At 38.8% G+C, this 20,046-nt stretch overlaps 1 protein-coding gene across 4 annotated transcripts in view; it reads left to right on the top strand.

Moving 5' to 3' along the window:
• The window catches only part of ZFAND3 (zinc finger AN1-type containing 3), a 328,986-nt gene that overhangs the window by 141,709 nt on the left and 167,231 nt on the right, over positions 1-20,046 (top strand). The window lies entirely within an intron of this gene.

Here is a 20,046-nt window from a genome sequence, read left to right on the forward strand (position 1 = left end):
CTGTCTCAAAGCAGACAGACAGACAGACAAACAAAACCCACTAAGTATGCGTTGGTCTAGGACTATCATTTATTCTTCCTCAGTATTTCTGTGATGATCCTTGTTGAAAATTTAGATTGATGGTGTAGTTTGTGACGTTGATACAGGTGTATTTGTTCACAGAGATTTGAGCATATTCCTTTCAACCATCAGGAATAACTTTTAGTTTTTGTTTGATCATAATTTTTAGTCTCTGTTCTCTGTAAAGTGCTTTACATTTAACAAAGTACTTTTGTAGTTCTTGTTATTTTGAACCCATAAACTAAGATCTTTTTTCTGAGCCATCTTGTGCCCCAGCCCTTACTTACTGAGCCCTCTTATTGTATATACTGAACACATTTTTAAATTGAAGAGATGCTATTCTGTGTATCTTTGCGGGGGAATGAGTCCTAGGTTGGCCAATGTCTCACTAGTTGAGATTAATTTTTTGCTTATACTTGTTGATTTGACTGTAAATTTGTTGTTGGTGGCTGGATGAAGTTTTCCAGCACATTTCCTCATGTTGCCAAGTTCTTCTACAATGACTGAATCTACTCTTCATTAATTCTAGTCAGCAGTCTCACACTTAATTCCAAGGTTTACTTAAGATTTTTTTTTTTCTGAGGCTGGGCGCGGTGGCTCAAGCCTGTAATCCCAGCACTTTGGGAGGCCGAGACGGGCGGATCACGAGGTCAGGAGATCGAGACCATCCTGGCTAACGCTGTGAAACCCCATCTCTACTAAAAAAATACAAAAAACTAGCCGGGCGAGGTGGCGGGCGCCTGTAGTCCCAGCTACTTGGGAGGCTGAGGCAGGAGAGTGGCGTAAACCTGGGAGGCGGAGCTTGCAGTGAGCTGAGATCCAGCCACTGCACTCCAGCCCGGGCGATAGAGCAAGACTCCGTCTCCAAAAAAAAAAAAAAAAAAAAAAAAAAAAAGATCTTTTTTTTTTTTTTTTCTGAAAAGGCAATGCTTACTTTCCATATTTGCATATTTTTTCTCTGCCTTAATAGCAGAAACAATGGCTTCATCTTGCATTGTGTATCAAATTCTTCTCATTGATATATCTTGTCCTTATTAGGTAGTTGTTTCCCAGCTGGGTACAGTGGCTTATTCCTGTAATCCCAGCACTTGGGAGGTCAAGGCGGGAAGATTGCTTGAGCCTAGGAATTCAAGACCAGTCTGGGCAAAATAGTGAGACTCCATCTGTACAAAATTAAAAAAAAAAAAAAAAAAAAATACCCCAGTATGGTGGTGTGTGCCTGTAGTCCCAGCTAGTTGAGAGGTTGAAGTGGGAGGATTGTTTGAGCCTAGAAGGTCAAGGCTGCAGCGAGCCGTTATCTTGCCACTGCACTCCAGCCTGGGTGATAGAGCAAGACCCTGTCTTAGTAAAAATAAAAATAAAATAAAAATCTTTGATTTCCAAAATGATTTTTGGTTGCATAGGAGAGAAAGAAAAAATGGAATATCAAAATTAGTTGTGTATGCTGAGTTTTTCTCCCACTTCCTTCCTTTGGGTTAAACAGCCTCTCTTCTATTTATTTTAACCTGTTTGCAATTTATTAGGCTTGGTAGGACCCAGCTGTTATACCTCACTTAGCACATTACCCATTTTGCTTTTTTAAAGTGACTGAGGCAGCAGCTGTTCTCCAGCTGCACACAGAAGGCCCACATAAAGCTGGGTTTAGCACATAAGCCCCACTCTAAGAGCATTAATTCACCAACCCAGTCTTTCTGTTTTGTCAGCTACTCAAAGTCTATACTTGCCTCTGTGAGGCTTCAGAAATAATGGATGAATCTTCTGTTAATGAAAATACACTTCCAGATATAATATACACACTAAGTGTGGTGTTAGAATAACAGATGTGGCTGCTCAGCATTTTTTGGACTCTTGTAGGTATATAGAATTGTGAGAATATTAATTTTGAGGATCTATAAAGAGTTAGGACTTACCAGTTATGATTTGAAACACTCAAAATTATCTCTTGGAGTCACACAAAATAGCTATTATTTTATTTGAATGAGATCATTAGCAGATTGATAGTTGGACGAGGTGCTGTATTTTATGGTGCTATACTTTATGCCCTCTCTTCCCTTTGTAAGGTTTTCAGGCCTATTAATTTTTTTTTTTTTTTTTTTTTTTACAACATTGGGGTAAGATTTTATTTTGGCTGACGGTACTTAAAATGGGTGGGTGAGTGATAGATAATATTTGTCTTCACTATTGGCTGTAAACTGGGATTAGGGTAGATTTATTTATTTATTTATTTATTTATTAAGCAGTCAACTAGAAACAAGTGCTGTGAAGTCAGTAATGTATGGCTTTAGTGAAGAGTCCACTTAACTGAAAGTAGACCTGAATTATTCATGCAATTTGCCAACATTTATATCCATTAATAAAGTGGTAGTTTATTTTGAAAAAAACTTTGCACATACTTTTTGTTGGCATTCCTCTCCCTCGAGTTCATTTGTCAAAGTCATCATGAGTATACTCTGTCAGTATATTCATGGCTTTTAATTGTTTCACTGCTTCTTCTTAGTTTCTGAGTTACTGATTTGGTAAAACTGTCATGATTTTCTTCTCTGTCAGTTTTCAAATGTTGCAAAGCGGGCAGAACAACTTTGAGTCCCATAGATTATTGATGGTGCTTTGCAAATAGTTAAATACGCCTAAGGTAAAGGAAATTTTATGGGATTAAAAAAAATTCTATGCTCCATTCTAGGTTGATAGTACTTGAAGCAAATTTCATTTCATTGGTGGGTGGCCCCAGTACCTAAACTTTAAAAAGCATGGATTCATAAAACTGTTAATGCCGCTTACGAAAATATCTGCAGAAGTAAAGAGTTGTGAAAAAGCTACCATCTTTCTCTAAATTTGGTTACTGTGGAGTAGCACTGTCTAATGCAACTTTTTGTAATGATAGAAATGTTCTCTATCTGTGCTGTCCAACATGGTAGCTACGTGTGGTTATTGAACACTTCAGGTGTGGCTAGTGTGAGTTAGGAACTGCATTTTCCATTTTATTTAATTGTAGTTAATTTAAATAGCCACATGTGTCTGTTGCTTTCTGTATTAGATAGCACAACTCTGAAGCATTACACCGAGTACCTAAGCTAGTGTTTCTGAAATAAAATGATCCTTTGTGATTTTCCTGAAGGTGAAGAAGGCCTATGTATGGCCTGGAGTCAGAAATTGTTGATGACTTGTCTTGATTTTTTCATGAAATAATTTAAGGACTGTCTTCTCTTTCAAATCTAGGAAATTTCTGAAATGTTCTTTCTCATCTACTTAGAAAGCATTTACTATCACCTTTTGATGAGCAACACAGTGGTCAGTATATTGTGTTGTAGGTTTGATTAGTTTCTCTATCTCAGGGAGACAGCTTTAGTGACCTGAGAGTTTATTGCCTATCTGCAGGAAAATAATAAACTTTTGCTTTACTCAAAATTGTCAGACTTGGAAGTAGAAATAGCAGCTTTTGCCTTTCCACAACAAATAATTATTCTTTTGGTTACTTCACGTACCTGCCACCTTTACCTTCATTATTTTCTCTGAAAAAGAAATCTTGGCTTATTGCAACCTCTGCCCCTCCCCTAAGTTCAAGCGATTCTCATGTCTCAGCCTCTGGAGTAGCTGGGATTACAGGCGCCTGCCACCACGCCTGGCTAATTTTTGTATTTTTTAGTAGAGACGGAGTTTCACCATGTTGGCCCGGCTGGTCTCAAACTCCTGACCTCAAGTGATCTGCCCTCCTCAGCCTCCCCAGACTGCTGGGATTACAGGCATGAGCTACCGTGCCCGGCCTGAAATCATACATTATATACTCTCTTTCTCTTTTTTTGTTTTTGGAGACAGGGTCTAGCTCCGTTGCTCAGGCTGGAGGACAGTGGCGTGATCACAGCTCACTGCAGCCTCAACCTTCTAGATTCAGGCAATCCTCCCACCTCAGCCTCCAGAGTAGCTGGAGCTACAGGCGTGTGCTCCAACATCTGGCTAATTTTTGTAGAGATAGGGTCTTGCTGTGCTGCCCAGGCTGGTCTCAAACTCATGGGCTCAAGCAATTGTCCCACCTTGGTCTCCCAAAGTGCTGGAATTGTATGTGTGAGCCACCATGACCAGCTATATATACTCTTTTGTTTGGTCTGGCTACTTTCACTCAGCATATTTTGAGATTCATCTATGTTGTTGTCTGTATTAACAGTTCATTCTTTTCTTTTGCTAAGTAGTATTCCATTATGTGGCTAATACTACAAACTGCCTAATCCATTTATTAGTTGATGGACATTTGGTGGCTTTGAGCTCCTGAACTCATGTAGTCCTCCTACCTGAGCCTCCCAAGTAGGTAGGAATGTAGGTGTGTGCCACTATGCCTGGCTATCACATAAATGTCTTTATATGGATGTATATTCCTTTGCTTCTAGGTAAATGCCTGCAAATGAAATGTCTAGATCATATCATAGGTTGTATGTTTTAACTTTTTAAGAAACTGCCAAACTTTTCCAAAGTGGTTATATTGTACAGCATTCCTACCAGCAATGTATGGAAGTTTCGTTTCCTCCATATCCTCACCAGCACTTAGTATGGTCAGTCTTTTTAACTTTAGACCTTCTATTAGGTGTGTACTGATATCTCATTATGGTTATAATTTGCATTTCTCTAATGACATTGAGCATCTTTTCATGAGCTTATCGCTATCCATGCATCTTCTTTGTTGAACCATTGAAATTTTTTGCCTCTTTTTAAATTGGGTATTTTCTTTTATTACTGATATTATTAATATTCTTCTGGATACAAATCTTTTTCATATTTATGTTTGCAAAGATTTTTTTCTTGCTCTGTGACTTGTCTTTTTTATAACAGTGAGTTTTGAAGAGAAGTTTTTCATTTCAACGAAATTCAGTTTATCCATTTGTTCTTTATAGATGATGCTTTTAAATATTTTTCTATATTTTCTTCAGGAAGTTTCATAGTTTTAGTGTTTATATTTATACCGATTATTTATGTAAATTTTTATATATGATATGGAGGTATGCATCTGAGTTGATTTTCAAGTACCAGTAGTTAAAAAGGCTATCTTTCTTCACACTGCAGTACCTTTGGGCCTTTGTCAAAAGTCAGTTGTCAATATATGTGTGTGTTTTTTTTTTCCTGGAGTTTATATTCTGTTGCATTGATCTGTTTGTCTGCCTTTATGCCAATACCTCTTTTGATTACAAAAACTTTATAATAATTCTTGAAATCATGTAATGTTAATCCTTCAACTTTATTTTCAGAGTTGTTTTGGCTCTTCTGGGTCCTTTTTATTTCAATATGAATTTTAGAATCAGTTTGTCAGTTTCTCCCAAAAAACCTGCTGCATTTGTGATTGGGATTGCTGTGAATGTGCAGACTAACTTGGGAGAATTTACATCTTAACAATGTTGAGTCTTTCGACCTATGATAGAAGTGATCTCTCTTTAGGCCTTCTTTAATTTCTCTCAGCAAAATTTCGTATTTTTTGTTCCGTAGGTCTTTCACATCTTTTGTCAGATTTATCTCTAAGCAATTAATATAGTTGATGCTACTTTGAAGGGTGTTTAACCATTAAAAAAAATATCTGATGGTTGATATATTGATTTTGTATCTGTAAACTTGGTAAACTTATTAGTTCTAGTAACTTTATTATTTATTCATTGGATTTTCTATAAAGATGTATTAGTCCATTTTCACACTGCTTATAAAGATACTACCAGAGGCTAGGTGTGGTGGCTCATGCCTGTAGTCCCAGCACTTTGGGAGGTTGAGGTAGGAGGGTCCGTTGAGGTCAGGAGTTTGAGACCAGACTGGCCAACATGGTGAAACCCTGTCTTTACCAAAAAAAGACAAAAGTTATCTGGGAATGGTGGCACACACCTATAGTCCCAGCTACTTGGGAGGCTGAGGTGGAAGAATCACTTGAGCCCAGGAAGTAGAGGTTGCAGTGAGCCGAGATTGTGCCACTGCACTCCAGCCCATGTAACAGAGTGAGACACTGTCTCCAAAAAAAAAAAAAAAAAAGATACTGCCTGAGACTGGGTAATTTATAAACATAAGAGGTTTAATTGACTCACAGTTCTGCATGGGCAGGGAGGCCTCAGGAAACTTAACAATAATGGTAGAAGGCAAAGGAGAAGCCAGGCATGTCTTACATGGTGGCAGGTGAGAAAGAGGAAGGGCCACACTTTAACACCATCAGCTCTTGTGAGAGCTCCCTTACTATCATGAGAACAGCATGGGGGAAAGCACCCCCATGATCCAGTCACCTTCCACCAGGTCCCTTCCTGGTGGGGACATGTGGGGATTACAATTTGAGATGATATTTGGGTGGGGACACAGAGCCAAACCATATCACCAGACAGTCATGATGTTTGTGAATGAAGACAATTGTGCTTCTTTCTCTCCACCTTAAATACCTTTTATGGTCATGTATCTCTGAATTTTGAGGATACTTTCAGAGAAATGCATTGTTAGGCAATGTCATTGTTGTGCTAACATCATAGAGTATACTGCACCAAATACTGTAGGCAATTGTAACACAATGGCTAATCTTATGAGACCCTCATTGTATATGTGGTCTGTCATTGACTGAAATGTTGTGTTATGTTGTATTTCTTTTCTCACATTATTATACTGGTTAGACTCCTCAGTATGATTTAATTATTTATTTATTTATTTATTTTTGAGACTGAGTCTCGCTCTGTCGCCCAGACTGGAGTGCAGTAGCACGATCTCAGCTGACTGCAACCTCTGCCTCCCGGGTTCAAGTGATTCTCGTGCCTCAGCCTCCTGAGCCACTGCACCCAGCCTACAATGTTGAATAGAGGTGATGAGAGCAAACGTCCCTTTCTGTTGCTGATGTAAGAGGGCAAACTTTCAGTCTTTCACCATTAAGTATAAGATTAGCTATAGGCTTTTCACAGATGCTCTTGATTAGGTTAAGGAAGCCCCCTTTTGTTTCTGGTTTGCTGAGTTTTTTTTTTTTTTTTTTTTTTTTTTTTTTCAAATGAAGAAGGAATGTTACATTTTATAAAATGTGCCTTCCTCCCTCTCTCCCTTCCTCCCTTCCTCCCTCCCTCCTTCCCTCCCCCTCTCCCTTCCCTTCCCTTCCTTTTCTTTTCTTTTCTTTTTTTTTTTTTTTTTTTGAGACAGAGTCTTACTCTGTCTCCCAGGCTGGAGTGCAGTGGCTTGATCTCAGCTCATTGCATCTTCCGCCTCCTGAGTTCAAGTGATTCTCCTGTCTCAGCATCCTGAGTAGCTGGCATTACAGGTGCCCACCACCATGGCCGGCTAATTTTTGTATTTTTAGTAGTGACAGGGTTTCACCAAGTTGGTCAGGCTAGTCTCGAACTGAGACCATGCTCGGCTATAAAATGCTTTTTCTATGTCTGTTGAGATCATGTGATTTTTTTCTCTTTTAATTCATTAATATAGTAAATTAATTATGCTGGTTGGGTTTCAAGTGTTAAAGCAGTCATACAATTTTGGTATAAATTCCATTTGGTTGTGATACATTCTATTGTTGGATAAAATCTTGCTTAAAATTTTTGCATCTACATTTCATCATGGATGTTAGTTTGTAGTTTTATCTTGTAATGTCTTTGTCTGGTTTTGTTATTAGAGTACTTTTGAACTCACAGAATGAGTTGGAAAGTATTTCCTTCCTCTTTAATTTTCTGTTAGGAGTTTGTTTAGAGTTGCTGTTGTTTCTTCTTTAAATGTTTGGTAAGATTCACTAATGAAGCCATCTACACAGGGAGTTTTCTTTGTCAGAGAGTATTAACTGCAATTTATTTGATAATGATACAGGGCTATTCAGAATATCTGTTTCTTCTTGAGTGAGCTTGTCTTTCAGTGCATTTGTCCATTTCCTCTAACTTGTATTTATGGCATAAAGTTGTTCATAACATTTCATCCGTATCAGCTCCCTGCAACCTTTTGCCTCCCGGGTTCAAGTGATTCTTGTGCCTCAGCGTCCTGTGTAGCTAGGATTACAGGCGCCGGCCACCACACCCGGCTAAGTTTTGTATTTTTAGTAGAGATGGGATTTTACCTTGTTGGCCAGGTTGGCCAGCATTTTATGCTTTTAATATGTATAAAACTGTAGTGAAGACACCTCTCATTTCTGATACTGATAATTTGTGTCTTTTTTTTTTTTTTTCCTAGTCAGTCTAGCTAGACGTTTATCAACTTATTGATCATCTCAAAGACCACTCTTTTGGGTTTCATGGCTTTTTTCTGTTACATAAATTCTCACTTTAATCTTTGTTTTCTTTATTCTACTTTGAGTTTGTTCTTAATTTCTTTCTTAAGGTGGGAACTGAGTTTATTGATTTGAAATCTTTCCTAATAAAGATATTTAATGCTAAAATTTTTCACCTCATTACTGCTTCAGTGGCAGCCTACAAATTTTGCTGTGGTGGTCTTTTGATATCCATCTCTGCTAATTTCAACATCTGTGTCAATTCTGAATTGGTTGTGATTATTCTTTTCATGGGTCATGTTTTCTTACATCTTTGTGTATTTGATTATCTGTGTCTGGGTGGGCAGATACTGTGAGATTTACTTTGTTGGGTGCCAGGTATTTCTGTAAATGTACACATTTTGATCTTTGTTCTAAGATGCAGTTAAAGTTACTTGGAAACAATTTCATCTTTTGGAATTGGGTGTGTGTGTGTGTGTGTTTAAAAGTGGGCTTGGAGAGGTGCTCAGTGTAGAGTTAATTGTTCTCTACTTCCAAGATAAAACCTTCTTAGTATTCTATGCAATGTCCCTGAATTATGAGTTTTTCCAGTCTGACATTGGGCACAGGCACGATTCCTTGCCCTGTCTATGTGCGTCTCAAGCCCTGTCAAAACAATCCATTACGATGGTTCTTTCCCTGGCTTCAGATAGTTTTTTCATATGCATGTGCTGACCCGTACTTGGCTGAATAATCAGGACCCTCTCCTGAAATGTAACTCTTCCTTGTGTGTTTTTCTGTTCTAAGAACTCGAGCTGCTTTGTTCTCATCAGGGCTCTTAGCTTATTTCCTCAACTCAGCACATCTGCTGAGTAGGACGAGCTATATAATTAGCAGGGCCCAGTGTAAAATGAAAATGTGTGCCTTTGTTAAAAAATTACTTAGTTTCTTAAAATTCTAATTTTAATCAGATCATTAAAGCAAGCACTGCACCCTTCTGAGCTGCAGCTGCACAGGTTACATGCCTACCAAGCCAGGGCTACTGCTGGACTCCACTTTGCATTCCCTTCTCTGTTCCATGGCCAGGTAATTCTCTTCAGGGCAATAAGCCGAGACAGTTATAGGGCTGGTCTTCTTTGTTTCCCATCTCTCAGAGGTCACTGTCTTTTTTTTTTGCCAGATGTCCAGAGTCATGAAAATTGTAATTTTTGTCTGTTGTTTTTGTTTCAGGCAGGAAGAGAAATCCAGTCCCTGTTAACCTGCCTTGCTTGGATGTAGTTATTTTTAATGTACATTTTGTTCAAGGACCTTGTAGCAGCTTTTGTGTCGAACTAGGCAAAGATTTCCCTATTTGGCTTCTTGGCTTGGTGCGTTGTTTAGAGCTGTTTGGGTAAAATCTCTCTTTTATCATTTGCTTATCTGTTTTCCAATTTGTTTTCCTGGTAACCATCAACTCCATTTTCTGAATTGTATCACTTGATTTGAAGCAAGTGTTAGCTTCCTGCTTGAAACCACTCTGCCCTTATTCTTCTTTCTGCTACATTTAACTGCAGACTGCAATGGGTGAGGACAATTCTCTTCTTTCACCTCCTGCACAATACATCCCCTTGCAGTACAATTTGATCGGCATTTGTGCAGTAAGGTATTAACAGCTTTTCAGATATTCCCTGCCCTATTAGCAGGAATATACAGCGATACAAAAATGAATTTGTCAAGAGTTTTATGGCTTCATGATCTATCGTACAATATTAATCCTGCTGCAGTGTTATTAAGTCATTTTTCATCTCCCCTCAAATTAATGTTGACGTTCTATTACTGGATTTGTTCTTGTCCCCAGATTAAAACATAAAGGAAAAAAGTCTTCCCTGCTACAATATTAAAATTAATTGTAGGGTAAGCAGTACCTAGCTTGGTGAAGTAGATTCCTGCTAGAAAATTTATAATGGGAATTTATTTCTCTGCTTTCTATTTGTTCTTGTGCACAAAAAAGCACAATTGGAATATACTTCTAAGGGCACCAGGAGAACATAGCAAGGAGCAGGGGGGTACATTTAAGTCACTGAGTTACCTAAAAGGGAAATGAGAAATCAGTGGTCTGAGCCTAAGGCAACGATACCTAGCTTGTACTTCCGGCCTAGAGGCTGATCGGGATACTTGTGGTAATAGATGTATAAGTAGAATTTTGGCTGACTTAGGATGCTATTTTCTTCATAGGAATAGCTTGTTTCTTGTATTTGGAAACATTTGGGGCATTTAAACAAAAACTACAGCATGATGAGGTCAACAGTTATAAATCACAGTAGACCTTGTTCAGGACTCTGGAATGAGAAGACAGCTGTTACCTTTGTTTCAAATTTGGACTAAGTGATGCTTTTCTGTGAATACTCTTTTTTTAAAATAACTATTTTCACCCATATTGAAGCCAGGATCATCAGCTTCATGTCTGTGACTGCTGTAATGAGATCTTAGGGTATTGTGATTTTTGGTCATGGTTAGGTAGGTGCTTTAGAATGCTCATTGTTACTGTAGGAGGATCATGGAATTCTCAAGAAGTTTTGTTATAAATTCTAAATTTAAAATATGTAATATGTAAATATATATATGTATATTTTTGATGTGAAACACCAAAATATATAGTGTTTGACTCTGGGTGATGGCTTGTGGGGAAATAATGTTATTTAAAAAATTTTTCCTTGTAAAAGATCAACATGAGTTGTGTAAACCGAAGAGTATCGGAGACAAGTCTCAATTTTGGAAGTTTATTTTGCCAGGGTTAAGGATGCACCTGTTACAAAGCCTCAGAAGGTCCTAATGACATGTGCCCAGCGTGGCCAGGGCACACACAGCTTGGTTTTATGTATTTTAAGGAGACATGAGACATTAAGTCAGTATATGTAAGATGTACAGTGGTTCAGTCTGGACAACTCAAAGTGGGGAGAGGGCTTCTGGGTCATATGCAGGTAAATGACACTTTCATTCTTTCGAGTTTCTAATTAACCTTTCACGGAATACACCATTTACAAGAATGGTCACTTATGCCTTAGTCTTGCTTAGTGAAACAATAGGGCAAAGGAAGCAATCAGATATGCATTTGTCTCATGTGAGCAGAGGGACAACTTTGAGTTCTGTCTGTCCTTTGTCCACGAGGAATTTCCTTGTGGGCAAATTGTGAGGGAGTTATGTAGCTTTTTTATCTTTGTAGGTGTCTTATTTAGGGATAGAATGAGAGGCAGATTTGCTATATGCAATTCCCAGCTTGACTTTTTCCTTTGGCTTAGTGATTTTGGGTCCTGAGATTTATTTTCCTTTCACAGTTGTACAATAAAAATGTAGCCAATTATATATATTTTTATATTTGCAAATGACATAAGCAGTGGAGCAGCCTTCTAGAGGGTGAAAGATGATGCAAATATAGTCATGTGTAACAGTGTTTCCATCAAGGACAGACCACATATACAACAGTGGTCCCATAAAATTATAATGGAACTGAAAAGCTCCTATTGCCTAGTGACATGGTAGCCATCCTAACACAATACATTACGCATGTGTTTATGGTGATGCTTGTGTGAGTATATCTACTCTGCTGCCAGTTGTATAAAAGTATAGCCAGTACAATTATGTACACCACATAATGCTTGATAATGACAAGAAATGACTCTGTTACTGGTTTATGTATTTACTATGCTATCTATCCTTAGAGTGTGGTATTTATTTATTTTTTTAAAGTTAACTGTAAAATAGCCTCAGGCAGCTCCTTCAGGAGGTATTCCGAAAGAAGTCAGTGTTGTCCCTGGAGATGATAACTCTATACCTGTTACTACCCCTGAAGACCTTCTTCCAGTGGGAAAAGATCCTTGTAGAGGTGGAAGACGATGATGCTGATGATCCTTACCCTGTGTTGGCTTAGGCTAATGTATGTGTTTGTGTTGCAGTTTTTAACAAAAAGGTTAAAAAGTAAAACTAAAAATGTTTTAAAATAGAAAAAAGCATATAGAATAAGGATATAAACAAAATATTTTTGTACAGCTGTTACGTTGTGTTTGTGTTGTAGGCTAAATGTTAATACAAAAGAGTCCAAGGTTTAAAAAATTTAAGTTTTATAATATAAAAGTGACATGAGCTAAGGTTAGTTTATTATTGTAGAAGGAAAACATATTTTAAAAAATAAATTTAGTGTACCATGTGTACAGTTTATAAACCCCACAGTAATGTGCTAGGCCTTCACATTTACTGACCACTCACTTATGCAGAGCACCTTCCAGTCCTGTAAGCTCCTTGCATGGTAAGTATCCTATACAGGTGTACCATTTTTTATCTTTTTTTTTTTTTCAGATGAACTTTTGCTCTTGTTGCCCAGGCTGGAGCGCAATGGTGCGACCTCAGCTCACTGCAACCACTGCCTCCTGGGTTTAAGCGATTCTCCTGCCTCAGCCTCCCAAGTGGCTGGGATTACAGGCATGCACCACCACGTCTGGCTAATTTTGTATTTTTAGTAGAGACGGAGTTCCTCCATGTTGGTCAGGCTGGTCTTGAACTCCTGATCGCAGGTGATCTGCCTGCCTTGGCCTCCCAGAGTGCTGGGATTACAGACATGAGCCACCCCCCACCCCTGGCCCCATTTTTTTATCTTTTATATGGTATTTTTACTGTGCCTTTTCTATTTTCAAATATGTTTAGATACACAAATACCTTCGATTTATAATTGCCTACAGTATTCAGTATACTAACATGCTTATACAGGTTTGTAGTCTAAGAGCAATAGGCTATACCTTATAGCCTAAGTGTATACTAGACTATACCATCCAGGTTTGTGGAAGTTCACTGTATGATGTTCACACAACAATGAAATTGTGTTTTTCAGAACGTAACCCCATTGTTCAGCAACACATCACTGACTTTGGGCAGTGCAATGAAATTTATTTCATGATTGCATCATCCTTCAGTGGAGGTGATTCCATCATTTTTATTTTCCTTATTCTGTAGTCTTTTTGAAAGCATAGTTGGATATAATTGATGAGTAGTGGTAAACTAACTCTGGATGATGAAATGTTAACATGTTTCAAGATATAGGAAAATTAAGATCACAAAACTTCCATAATGTGTATTATATTTATAAAATGAGTCTAATGGAACAATATGGTAATTGCAAGATAGAGCATGAAATTCCTTCCAGTGACTCAAAGAATAAAGGTAATGAAATGCCAATTCTTACAATTAGTTAGAACTGCTGAGAAAGAAACTAAAACAAAAATTGAGTCAGATGAACTAAGTGTTAAGAACTTTTAAGGTAAAACTGTCCAGGTTTCCCATTGTACATACGAGAAGAGGGGGTATATTGTCAGTGGCAGAGCCATGAGGTTGGAATGGGGACTCTGATGTGTGGTCTTAGCTTTCACATTCCCCCAGGTGGTACTAGAAGCAAAGTAAACATTTGAACAACAATCACTCCCTTATGAGTTCCTCTATAGTTGATGGTAGGATGTAAAGATGGTACTTTCTGAAAACATTTGAATTGTATTTGATTACATAATTTGAACAAAGCAGTGTATCACTGCTGAAAGCTAGTTGGCAGAAACTTTATCTTAAAAGTGATTTATTTAAAACTTCTACTGAAGCCCAGTGGACTTCCACATCCCAGCATCCAGGTGTCCAGTACTCTCATCTGTAAGAGTCAGCTACTCGTCCACAGGCTAAGGCAAGTTTCAGCTAGATCCAACTAAGCTGGTCTGAACCAGTGGAATGGGCCAGTTGCAGCTGTCACTGCATCTCCATTTTGAGACTACAGAACCCTAGGACTTAGTCTGTTAATTATCAGAGAGGTCATTGCTGTATGTGTTGTGTGTTCATGGGGCTACTGCAGCAGTTATACTTCCTTCAGCAGTCTCAAAAGTTGAATGTGAAAATTGTCTGAAAAAATTAAAAAGGGATGTTTTATTTCTAATCGTTCAACAATATAAGACTTCTAGTACTTTAGTTTTATTTTCTCTCCGTCTTTAGCTTATTAAATAAAGATCTGTAAACTAGGCAGTGAGTGTTTATTGAGCATCAGGTATGTAAGGTACTAGAGGAATGTGATACTCAAGGGGAATTCTTTTATAAAATAAAATTTAAGCTGGGTGTGGTGGCATGTGCCTGTAGTCGCAGCTTCTTAGGAGGCAGAGATAGGAGGATCACTTGTGCCCTGGAGTTTGAGGGCAGCCTAGGCAATGTAGCAAAATAAAAAATAAAATAAAACAAACATTTCTTTGTAATGGAATAACTCAGTTTAACAAATACTGATACATTAAGAACCTAGGCTCATGCCTGTAATCCAAGCACTTGGGGAGGCTGAGGCGGGTAGATAGCTTGAGCACAGGGATACGAGACCAGCCTGGGCAACATGGCGAAACCCTGTTTCTACATACACACACACACACACACACACACACACGTCAGGCCTGGTGGCACGTGCTGGTGAAACCCTGTCTATGCATGCATGCGCGCACACACACACACACACACACACACACACACACACACACACCCTGTCAGGCCTGTTGGCACGTGCCTGTGGTCCCAGCTACTCGGGAGGCTGAGATGGAAGTATTGTTTGCGCCCAGGAGGTTGAGGCTGCAGTGAGCTGAGATTGTGTCACTGTTCTCCAGCCTGGTGACCCAGTGAGACCCTGTCTCCAAAAAAATAAATAAATAAATAAATAAATAAATAAAGTTTAGGTTGCTGTTATTACTTATGGTTCACAGTGCCACCAACATAGCAAAGCACATGTAGTTGAGAAAGAAAAAAGAGGAACAGATAAAGGAGAATTAAGTTAGAAGAGGTAGATGAGACAGGAGAGGCAGATGTTTGTCAAGTTGTGAAGCTATGTGAAATTTGCTTTTTATTATTCTAGTCTTTTTATGCCTGAAATATTTTGTAATCTCAGATCTATCCATCTAACAAGTCTTTATCGAGCACCTCCTGTGCTAAAAGCATTTTGTTGCTGTGGCAAGACTGAAATAGATAACCAGCTGTCTCAGGGATGTTTGTATTTTAGAAGGAAAACACAAAAGTAGACATTGTCTGCAGATACGTTTGATTTGGCCTGCAGTGTTTTCAAAATAGGGGAGATGGGCCAGGCGCGGTGGCTCAAGCCTGTAATCCCAGCACTTTGGGAGGCCGAGACGGGCGGATCATGAGGTCAGGAGATCGAGACCATCCTGGCTAACCCGGTGAAACCCCGTCTCTACTAAAAATACAAAAAACTAGCCAGGCGAGGTGGCGGGCGCCTGTAGTCCCAGCTACTCAGGAGGCTGAGGCAGGAGAACGGCGTAAACCCGGGAGGTGGAGCTTGCAGTGAGCTGAGATCCGGCCACTGCACTCCAGCCTGGGCGACAGAGCGAGACTCCGTCTCAAAAAAAAAAAAAAGGCGGGGGGGCGGAGATGTCACATAAATTCTGAGTTTGGCTTCTCTTTACAAAATATAATTTTTTTTTCTTTTTACATTTCTTTGTGGCTCTGGTTGGCGGGAGTTGAGTAGATATTGCCCTTTAGACTGGCAGGTATCCTTGAGTTTGCCAGTTTAAACTACTCCCTGTTGTCCTGAGCCTAGCTTACTTTACTCACTTACATTACCTGCCCTATCCTTTAGACGTTGGAGTTTGTGGTCTGTTAAGTGACTGAGCTCTAATGGGATTCATCAGCTGTTACCTAGGTGAGGATTTAAATGGATTTTGGGGGTGGTGGTAGTGGTTGCATGTTATTATAGGCACCAGAAATTATGTTCAGTAAGCCACTACCAGTACCTGCTGTGCAAAGAAATATCTTCCTTGGGGAGTGAAGAAATAACCACCAATTTTCTTAAGTGACAGTTGTTGGTTTTTTTATCCTTAGTTTAGTGGATAAAAATAAGTGTTTAAATTAGTAAAAACCCGAATACCTCCGAACCCAGTCTGTCCAGCTTTATGTTGACCTGGCTTTTAAAATTATTTATGTATTTATTTTTGCATTTTGGCAGTTCATTTACTCTTCTTTCTCTATTTAGGAAAGTTCAATCATTATAGCAAAGGATGAGTCTCTGAAGAAGGGAGGAATGTTATATTATCTAACTATCCATACTTAACCAGGAAGGAGCGTATTTTCCCCTCATTAAGAAGCCTAAGTATTAAAAAGCAATTAATACTTTATTAAAACCACAATTACTTTTGCACCAACCTAATAAGTGACAACTATATCAGTGAAAAAAAAAATCTAGAATGTTTACTAAATGTTCCAGGCACAGGGAATACAAAGATAAGTAAGACATGTTCTCATTCAGATAGCCCACAACTTATCCGTGTCAGAATTTACATTTCACGAATATAGGGCAATGATTTATCTCTGAGCATTAAAAGCCTTGAAAATATTTAAGAATGTTTAGGCTGGAATAGGAGTTTACTTTGAATCTGATTGCGTTACCTGCTGTAAAGTGTGAAATTTAATCCCAGTTCTAGAAAGCATTATAAACTCAGAGCAAACGAGTGGAGTTAGAAGTGAATAGCCAATGGAATTCTGAGCATGAGAGAAACTCATTTTTGTGATATGAGTCAGAGGTTGCAGGTGGTGATGTTCAGAGGAATACATTTCTAGATTTTGGAAAAAATGATTCAGTTTTGAATTTGCTCAAAAAGTCCTCCTAGTAGCAATATTTAGCATTTCTTTCAATTGGTGAGCGTTGCCAAAAATGTTTACAATCAAATAAGGAGTTAGTAGTGCACATAGAATTCATTTTATAGAAACTTTAGACCCTGGAGTGTATTATTCTGATAAAGATGATGATACCTATACTTGTGTGTGTTAGTGGGACTGTAAATCTGAATCTGTAAATCTAAAAATGTAGTCGGCATCTCAGTGAAGTGGTTGTACCCTTTCAAATGGTTGTTCCAACTCACCTTTAGAACCTTTGTAAACTTTAAATACCCTGGCCCTGCTCCTGACTTAGTGACTCTGAGTCTTAACCCTTGTGTAAGCACTACTGTTCTGCCGCAGAATTTCTGAGATCATTTGCTAGCACTTTGTTGAATCAGGATGGAGAGAGGGGAGAGGATCAGGAGCCAGATACTCAGGTTGGGGTGACGTTCCAACTCTCCTCACTGGAAAGTGGCACAGATGTAGTGACCCTCGGTCATGCTTTGGTCTCAGCTGCCCTTTCTTTAGAAAGTTGCATTATTACTGTTGGATATGCCTTCAAAATGAAACATCCTCTTTAAAATAATCTCTTGAATAGATTTAGTATTTTCCGGGAATAAATTCTGAGTTTCTCAGGCAAGTCCAGAACTATTCTAATTACTTGCATATTCTTACTCTTACAGAGCTTGCTTTAAAAACTACTGGTTAAAGTTATTGGAGTTGGAAATACTGTGAAAATTAAATTTTTTTAAAAAAGTTTTTAATGCTTCCTTAGAAGAAAATATTAATTTTGCCAATAAGTAGAAAAACTGGAAGCAAAGTTCCTATAGTAATGTTCTTTGCCTTTACATTATTATTACCCAATTGGCCTGTGATTAATGCTTTTTCCTGACAGCTGTAGAAGCACATAGGATTCTTTCTGTATCACTGCATATGAACTTCGATGCTGCTTTCCTAGTAAGCTGTGTAAATATGTGGTCTCAATATGTATCTCCAGTTTGACCTTTATGTTTTTATTGCTGCCAAACTTTGTCCTTGCTGTGGTATCTCACTACATCTGTTGCAAACTTTTCCTCATTACCACCCCTGTCAGAAATGTCATTGCTCTAAAAAATTTTTTATTTTGTCTTTGTATCTCTCAATTCCTGACATTATGCATTATTTTCCCCCATGTAGTTCAAGCTGTTCATTTTCTCTCAATAAAGCTTCTGTTTACAAGCTTACTGTTTTTTTGTTTTGCTTTGTAAAATTACAATATACTGCTTCCTAAATGCTTACTCGGCTCTGTATCTTTCAAGCCAGCCTTATTCTGAGTTAAAACAAATACCTAGCATTGATTTGTCTTCATAGTTCTTCTAGTTTCTCTTGTTCCTGTTGGTTATTTAAGGATGTGGCCTTAACTTAGATTCTTAGCTCCTCCTTTCCTCCCTCCTTCCAACATTACTGAATATTTGCTCTATGTTACGGACTCTTTTGGTCTCCAGAAATAGAGCAGAGAGCAGCTTCCTGAGTGGTGTGCTTGTTTGCATGTTTTTTTAAAGGGTCTAGTTTTATTCATTTCACAAATATTTAGCTGACCTTTTTTTTTTTTTTTTTTTTTTTTTGAGACAGAGTCTTGCTCTGTCGCCCAGGCTGGAGTGCAGTGGTGTGATCTCGGCTCACTGCAGTTTCCATTTCCCGGTTTCAAGCAATTCTCCTCCCTCAGCCTCCCCATTAGCTGGGATTACAGGCACTTGCCACCATGCCCGGCTAATTTTTTGTATTTTTGGTAGATTTTGCCATATTGCCCAGGCGGGCCTCCAGCTCCTGACCTCAGGTGACACCTGTCCTCCTTGGCCTCCCAAAGTGCTGGGATTATAGGCGTGAGCCACCATGCCCAGCCGAGCTAAACATTTGAGGTATACCAGGTACTATCCTAACATAGGGATATAGCAGAAAATAAAATTGGCAAAGTCTCTATCTTAAAATACCATGATTTGGGTGGCTAAAACAATAACGTGCTGGCCATTGGATTCTTTGTGAAGACCCTCTCCCTTGTTTACAGACACCTTCTTGCTGTGTCCACATGGTAGAGAGAGAGAAAAAAAGAGATCAGCTCTCTCGTTTCTTTTTATAAGGACACTGATCCCGTTCACTAATCCCATTCATAAGAACTCTACCTTCATGACCTAAATAGCCCCACAAGGCACCACTTTCTAATACCATCACGTTGAGGAATAGGCTTCAACAACGAATTTTGGAGGGACACAAACTTTCAGTCCATAGCAATAAAGATCAAGCCATATAAGTTATCTGGGGAAAGAGTGTTAGGCAGAGGTGACACCAATTGCAAGGGCCATGAAACTGGAGTGTTCCAACATGGGTTCAGGAACAGCAAAGAAGCTAGTGTTGGCTGGCATGGTAGTTTTTGTGATTTTAGTTTTTGTGATTTTATTTGCATTTAAATCTGGAATCCATCTGGATGTTAAGTGAAATGCTGTTTCTAGAAGAAGGTTGTTGAAGTGATACTCTAGAAAGTTGGATGCAGAGCCAGAGGCACAGTGCTCACCTAATCTGGGACATAGAGCAGTTTTCTCGAAGAGTTTCAAGAAAAGATAACCATAACGGAGACTAGCCTTGTCTCATGCTTCTTATATTTATCCTCTGGGAGGATTTCATTGGCTGTTACTGGTATAGCCCAGGGCAGTGGTTCTCTAACTTGAGGGCTGAAACAGCATCATATGGAGGGCTTGTTAAACTCTAGACTTTTTACTAAGTAAGTCCCGCCTCCAGAATTTAACTCTCTAGGTCCGGGTAAGAGCTGGAGAATTTTTGTTTTTGGTAAGTTTTCAGGTGATGGTGATAGTCCTGGACAATACTTTGAGAATCACTGGCCTCGGGGTTCTGAGCTTAAGCTCTGGAATCAGAGTTTTGCGTTCAAATTCCTTTTCTGGTATTTACTAGGCTGTGATTTGGGGTACTTTTCTGTGTGTATTCCTCTTCCCCTCAAGCCACAGTTTGCTTTCCTTGAACCCAGGACATGTACTTCTTAGAGCTGCTGTGAAGAGTAAGAGAAATACTGTATTTGAAATAGCGCATAATTGAAACCTGGCAAGTGCTCCTAATAAATATGAGTTGCTGGTGCTTTTACTGAGCTCTCTCTTTGGTCAGAGTGTCTGACCCAGTGCTGCTCAATAAAAATATGTAAC

This window comes from Rhinopithecus roxellana, chromosome 4, assembly GCF_007565055.1.
Source record: "Rhinopithecus roxellana isolate Shanxi Qingling chromosome 4, ASM756505v1, whole genome shotgun sequence".
Taxonomy (NCBI): domain Eukaryota; kingdom Metazoa; phylum Chordata; class Mammalia; order Primates; family Cercopithecidae; genus Rhinopithecus; species Rhinopithecus roxellana.